Source organism: Rhipicephalus sanguineus, chromosome 8 (genome assembly GCF_013339695.2).
Source record: "Rhipicephalus sanguineus isolate Rsan-2018 chromosome 8, BIME_Rsan_1.4, whole genome shotgun sequence".
NCBI lineage: Eukaryota > Metazoa > Arthropoda > Arachnida > Ixodida > Ixodidae > Rhipicephalus > Rhipicephalus sanguineus.
Genome location: NC_051183.1, coordinates 132664282 through 132670412, shown reverse-complemented (window position 1 = coordinate 132670412; position 6131 = coordinate 132664282). Strand labels below are relative to the sequence as shown.

General features: G+C 45.6%; 1 long non-coding RNA gene across 1 annotated transcript; it reads right to left on the bottom strand.

The window, feature by feature from the left end:
- Positions 1 to 1091: 1091 nt before the first annotated feature.
- Positions 1092 to 3124, bottom strand: LOC125759405 (uncharacterized). The gene is made up of 4 exons (XR_007417065.1): positions 2667 to 3124; positions 2510 to 2604; positions 1985 to 2057; positions 1092 to 1206 (listed from the first exon to the last, which is right to left on the bottom strand). It is a non-coding gene; the product is annotated as an uncharacterized LOC125759405 (long non-coding RNA).
- Between the last annotated feature and the right edge of the window lie 3007 nt (positions 3125 to 6131).

The following is a 6131-nucleotide window of genomic DNA, read 5'->3' as shown; positions in this document are numbered from 1 at the left end:
GAATGGCACATGGTGCCATTCACAGCCAAAGTGGTAACCGGAAAAGGCTGTTTGAATCAGGACAGCAAGATGCGGTAGCTTTAGTGCAACAAGAATCGTGCTTGTAAATGAAGTGAACAACAAGGGTGGTGTCAGAATTGAAATTTTATTACAAGTATCGCGAGCAATGCACATAAAAAGCAAAATAAATAAATATCCTTTAAATTTAATGCCAAGGAAAAGAATATAAAAGTAGCTTCCTTTTATAATATACAAATGGAGTTATTACAAAGTGCCTGCTGCTCCTCTGCAACAACACACGCGTCTCGCAGCACGAAAGTCATTGTATTACATGAAAACAAGGCACAGTCGAACCGGTATTAATTGAACTCGCTAAAAAATGCAAGTTGTTGGTTGCTGATATGTCTTCCTCTATTATTGATTTCTGTTTGTACCCAATCCTGTTATCTAAACACTTCTAAGCAACAGAACACGTATTCGTCAACTATTTTTTGGTCTTGCAATATTTCAAAATTGTTGTGCAACCTAGACCTTTCACAAACGCTTTTCTTTTTTTCTAGGATGTGTAAAAATCGATAGAAAACGTACAGCGTGCCACAATATTCTACACGTATACACTATAAACATAAGGATACACTACAGTGCACTATGTGCATATACTACAAAATTGCTCAATGCATGACTTTGTATAATGAGATTTTAAAAAATGACATGGCAAAACATGATTTATAAATGAAATTACACTGTGCTATGCACATGTACTACAAAACTGCTGAATGCATCACCTCGCACGATGAGATTAAAAAGAAATGACATCGCAGGACACGATTTACCATTGATCTACACTTTACTATGTACAATGAAACAGCACATCAGTGCTTCTGATATGCAGAAAAAGAAAATTAACTGAAAGAAAATTGCAGGGCACCATTGAAGCAAACCAGCGTATCATAGCTCGTGATGTGAACAAAAATAAATCTACATATATGTACAACTAGTCTTTACAAATCACTGTGCAGGTGCCTTCCGCTGCAATGAGGGCCCGGGCGAGGGTACCAACGTCTTGCAATTTGTGGACCGCGTCACCGAGAAGTTGAACCTGGCGCAGCTTTTCAATGATGCCTGGACCTGCCGCCTGGTGTTTGCGGCTAGTAACTCCAGCGCCTCGGCCTGCCGGTTGCCCCCATCTCGCAGCTGCGGCATGAGCTGGAAACCAAGAAATGTGTTGCCATTATCATCTATAAATTTCCTGCTACCGACTCTTCGCTGGAAGCTTCTGTTCGTGAAGAGTTTCAGTGTGTGCAACAATTTCCTCTCTGTTGAAAATCCACTGACCCAACGGCATTCATGAATGGTGCTTGGTTCACCGCACAACCAACGCACTTCGTTTGGACAGACCAAAGCGGTGCCGGAATTCATTTTCGCTCATCTCATCAAACGCATCTCACGCCTCTAACCACCTCTGCATGAGAAGCAACCAAACAGCCCTTTTCAGGGCTACACAATCGTTTGCCCGGCTTTACGCGATGACTGACACAATCTCCTTCCGAAACCCTAGCTGCTGCAGTATGCAAAACATACAGCAAGCAGGTGTAACACAGGTGCAAACATGTGCATTTGTGTATGATGGCTATGTGAAAAAGTTATATAACGAGCTTGCTTTTTGAACAGTATATTTAGCAATAGCACATTTTCAGTTTCACTTTTGAAGCAATTGACAAAACAGAGAAACATTTCAAGATGTTGAACATTTTTGCAATGCTACCTTTTTGCTACATCTGCAAGGCAGGACACCTGTTTATTCCATCTGACAGTTATGCATACAACTAGCTCCTGCAACCGTTTGCCAAATTTTTTTTGTGCAGCCTTTTGTCTTTATGCCCACAGATGTCATCTCTTCACAAACATATGCCTGCACGCATGAGCATCACCTGTGAGCATGTAACACCATCTACAGTTAATCAAAAACATCAGCGAAACTTACGAGTTGGGGCACGGGAAAGATCCTGGGCCACATCCTCTTCAGCCACACCAGTAGCAGCTGGAGCAGGGCTCACCTGTTATAGTAAGAAGTTTCTTGATTGACACACTGAGTGCAATAAGAAGTATGGAGTGGAAGTGGACAATAGCAATGTTTTTTTTTAGAATGTTTCAACAGCGGCATGCTATGACACACAGACTTCGGAGAGAGGGGTGGAGGGAGGCAAGCCTACTGGCTACGCACCTCACTCGACTCGAGGGTCTGAGAAATGGGTCGGAACACGTAGGGTGCTCTAGTGACCTTCGAAATATAGTTCGCGGCTGTTCATTCGTCATCACCGCAAATGTGGCTGTTTCGCATTCTGTTCTGGGCGGCGCAACGTGTTAGCACCTCAGCTAACGCGGCGGCCGGGTGATCCACTCGATATTGTTTGAAAAAGTAAAACTAACAGCGCGTAATGGCTCGAAGCAAACGAGCCCACTTGTTCGCAGCATACAAGTAACAATGATATTCTAAGCCAGTGCTTACCGATTCAGACCACCCGAACTATGGGCCTCGCACACTCGTCCCTGTCAAGCACGACGCGGCCGCGGTAATCCGAAATCTGGCCGCCTCGGGTGCTGCTGTAAAGCACAAGCGGGACGTGTAAGATGACCGACCACAATACAATTGTGCTCGCACTCACCTCTGCTGCCCTCGGAGTTTGGCAAGACCTCCATCGGGCCTGCCACTGGGCCCTGGTGTTACGCGCAGGGACTTCTTCGTTCAAAAGCGCTACTAGCTCCTGCCACATGTCGTCCCGGTCCTCCCTCGTGAACGACGGCTCCAGCGGGCACGACAGCCTCGCGATCTGTGGGTGCTCTTTCACAAAAGCCAGCAGAAGCTCCTTTTGACGATCCGACACCCGAGAACCAACGCAGACGTTGCGATCGGACGACATTTTGAAACTACGTCAGCCGCTACTTTTCTCTTTTTTTTTCGCGTGCGCGACACCATCTAGCGACGAGGTCAAAAAAAAACTAACATTATTAAATATCATCACTCAAAGCTGTTGCTGTTTGAAAGAGTGTTTGAGCTTGAGAAGCAAAAACAATAATTTTCTGTAAAGTAATTATATTTATTAAAAGGCGAGAAACGCTTCACGGTCCCTGTGCCGACGTCACAGGATGCGCGTCTACTTCCGGAAAGCTGTCCGCTTCACGATTGGCTGTTCTCTTCCTCTCGGCGGTTCTAGGCGGGAGAGCTGCGCCTCCTCTCACTTCTGTGACGTAGGCACCGCAGAACGAACGCGGAACGAAAAGATCTCCGATCGCCCCTATTATCTGGTCGCCTCAAGTAGCGGAGGTGCGCCTCCTAAATGTTTCTTCCATAGAGAAAGAAAAAAAAAGTTAAGAGTGGACACTCCCATAGACCCCAGCGGCCCAATCGACCCTAGCGCACCTGGTGGTTGGTGAGAGCAAGTGGCCTGCGCTTCCTGTTTCGGTTTCACTGGCGCGAATTTTGAATTACTGTGCGTAACCGACGTTTGGCTGTGGCGAAAGTTACTTATTTCTTCGGCCAAATGGCAAAGCTATTGTTTGTCGTTTTCAATGAGCGATTCCCTATTTTGCATAGTTCAATGGTTCGTGCGAATTGATGTCGTGACGTAATTTTTATTTCATTTAAGTTATAATAGAAAGAGATGCAGAAAATCATAATTCACTACGGCTTCATTTATCGCGCTTGTGTTTTTCTTTTGGAACAAGCGTTCAATCTATATATCAATCAAAGACACAGCGTATCCGCAATGTTTTTATTACAAGGCACGGTAGAGGCTGATCATATAAAAAGCACAAAATGAGAACAGCACCGCACAGAAATGCAAGGCAGACAACAAATGCATCTCGGCTTACAAATAAATTGTAACCAATACAGAGAGAACACAGGCAACGCACACATCGCTAGAGTTGGCAGAAGCTGGTGAAGTATGACACACTGGGCCGTAAGGATCTCTGGCAAAAACCCAGCGCACAAAGTTGAAGAAGGAAGAAGTCAAATACAGATAACAATCAAGTCGCGAGTCACGACTGCGTTTCACCGAAATATAGCACTGAAAAAAAAAAGAGCGTACAGAAACCACAGGACACAATATACCAGAAAAACCAGGATTTATTCGTGGTCCGAGGCTTTGGGAAACGCGCCGTGAAGCATGCGAGGACCAGCGAACGCTCCTCAATGTTTCGCACCGAGCTCAGCGCAGAGACGCTCGCATCGGTGGCAGACGCAGCACGCGTGGCCTTGGCTTGACGCATACGTTGCACAATGTTCACGTCTAGCTGCCGCATAGAGCCGCAAACTGTTTTTTAGCAAACCTCGCCGTCCTTACAACCTTCGGAAAAAAGTTATAACTGCGCGAATAAGACACCGGGTCAGAAACACGCACACACACGAAGAGCAACGTGTGTGTGTGTGCGAGCTTCTATGTTACTTACGTTGTGTCTTATTCGCGCAGTTGTAACCTCTTTCTGAATGAATGACCCAACAACATCTCATTCTACAAGCTTCTCTTGCAAACGTGCCTCACCTGTTGCCTCACACACGAAAACACCGACGCAGCCGACGTGGACGAAACCTTCCCGCTGTCATGCATAGGTTTGCCGCTTTGAGATGGTGTTTATGACAGTACGGCTGAATGAAAATAACCAAGTGAGGTGTGTTGAGTAGATTGTTTTTATATATAAAGAACCTGTCAACTTTGGGCGCATAATTATTATTTTGCAAAAACAATTCTGTTGGATTGATGACAACTTACTTCTTTTTTCGCGCTTGCGTCCTCTGGCATTTGTTGAGAGCACTAGTTCGTTACGCAGTCGTGACGTACTTCCTGAGGCCAGATTTCGCGGAGTGTCCTCTCTTAACTTTTTTTTTTCTCTATGTTTCTTCCTCCATATGTAAAACCGAAAACACGGAGCCCTAGTAATAGCACAGGGTGCCTTTAGGAAGGCTTAATACGAAATAGCTAGGATACTACGACTGAACGACTGTCAATGGAGCCAAAGAAGCAAGAGTACACCTAGCTTGCGTCAACATTAAAAGCCTCTGTGCACGATCTGGTTTTATTTCACAGTTTAATTGCCTATCCCAAGAGCTTTACGTGTAGCCTGCGCAATAAAAATTACCTCAAGAAAAGAAAGTAGTTTTCCTTTGTATCCTTTAACCAATCGTATATAACATACACTAAATGCTTTGAATTGTATCGGTTAAATGTCTGTGACGATTTCCTCACCAATCCAGGGGAAGGTGCAACCAAATAATGAAAACTCGCAGGGTCCCTTATGCACACATCTAAGCACGGAGCAAGAATTCTTGAGGAGGCGAAACTGCGCTCGCTCAGGCGTCCTAATAAAGTCACGAAATTGGGCACAGCGCTCACGCGCCCTCTGTCGTGAGAGTCCGCTAGCGGAGAAGGAAAAATGCGCACGTCCCTCTCACCATGCTCTCCGACGAAGCTCGTCGGTTCAAGGCCATTCGTCGCCGATTCGCTGTTCGCGCTTCACGCCCGAATGGATGTGTTTTTGTGCGTCCTCGTCGGCTCCCTATTTTAACACGAAAGCGTTAAAGAGCCCGTTTCGCAGAAATACCGGTGTCGGCGTCCGTCTCGCTGAGGCAGGCAATTGAGAAGGCGATGCGCACGGGGCCCGACGACGCTATCGCGTTCTACGCTTAAAGGCGAAGCTCAAGCGCACTCCAAGTTTTTTCGGTAAATTAACGAGAAAAATGGCGTCACATACAGGAAAATTACCAGCGTGATATATCTTGTACAACATGAAATCTATAATTTTTAATAACGTCAACTCAATGAGTTATGTACAATTTATTTCAACGAATGATGGGATTTACCCTACATGCCATCAATTCAGATTTAGGTTGTTGCGGCGGCCGCAATTAGATGGAGGCGAAATGCTAAAGGCGCGTGTGCTTACATTTAGGTGCACATTACAAAACCCCAGGTGGTTGAAATTTCACATCATTGTCTTTTTTTGAGAACAGCAGACAAGTATCTGGGATAGCGCGCGGAAAGATTGAAGGCACGGCATCTAGTAACAACACTGGCCGTTTCGGAGAACTTCGCCACCAAGTTCGCCATAATTGAGCCGCCTCTCTATGTCAC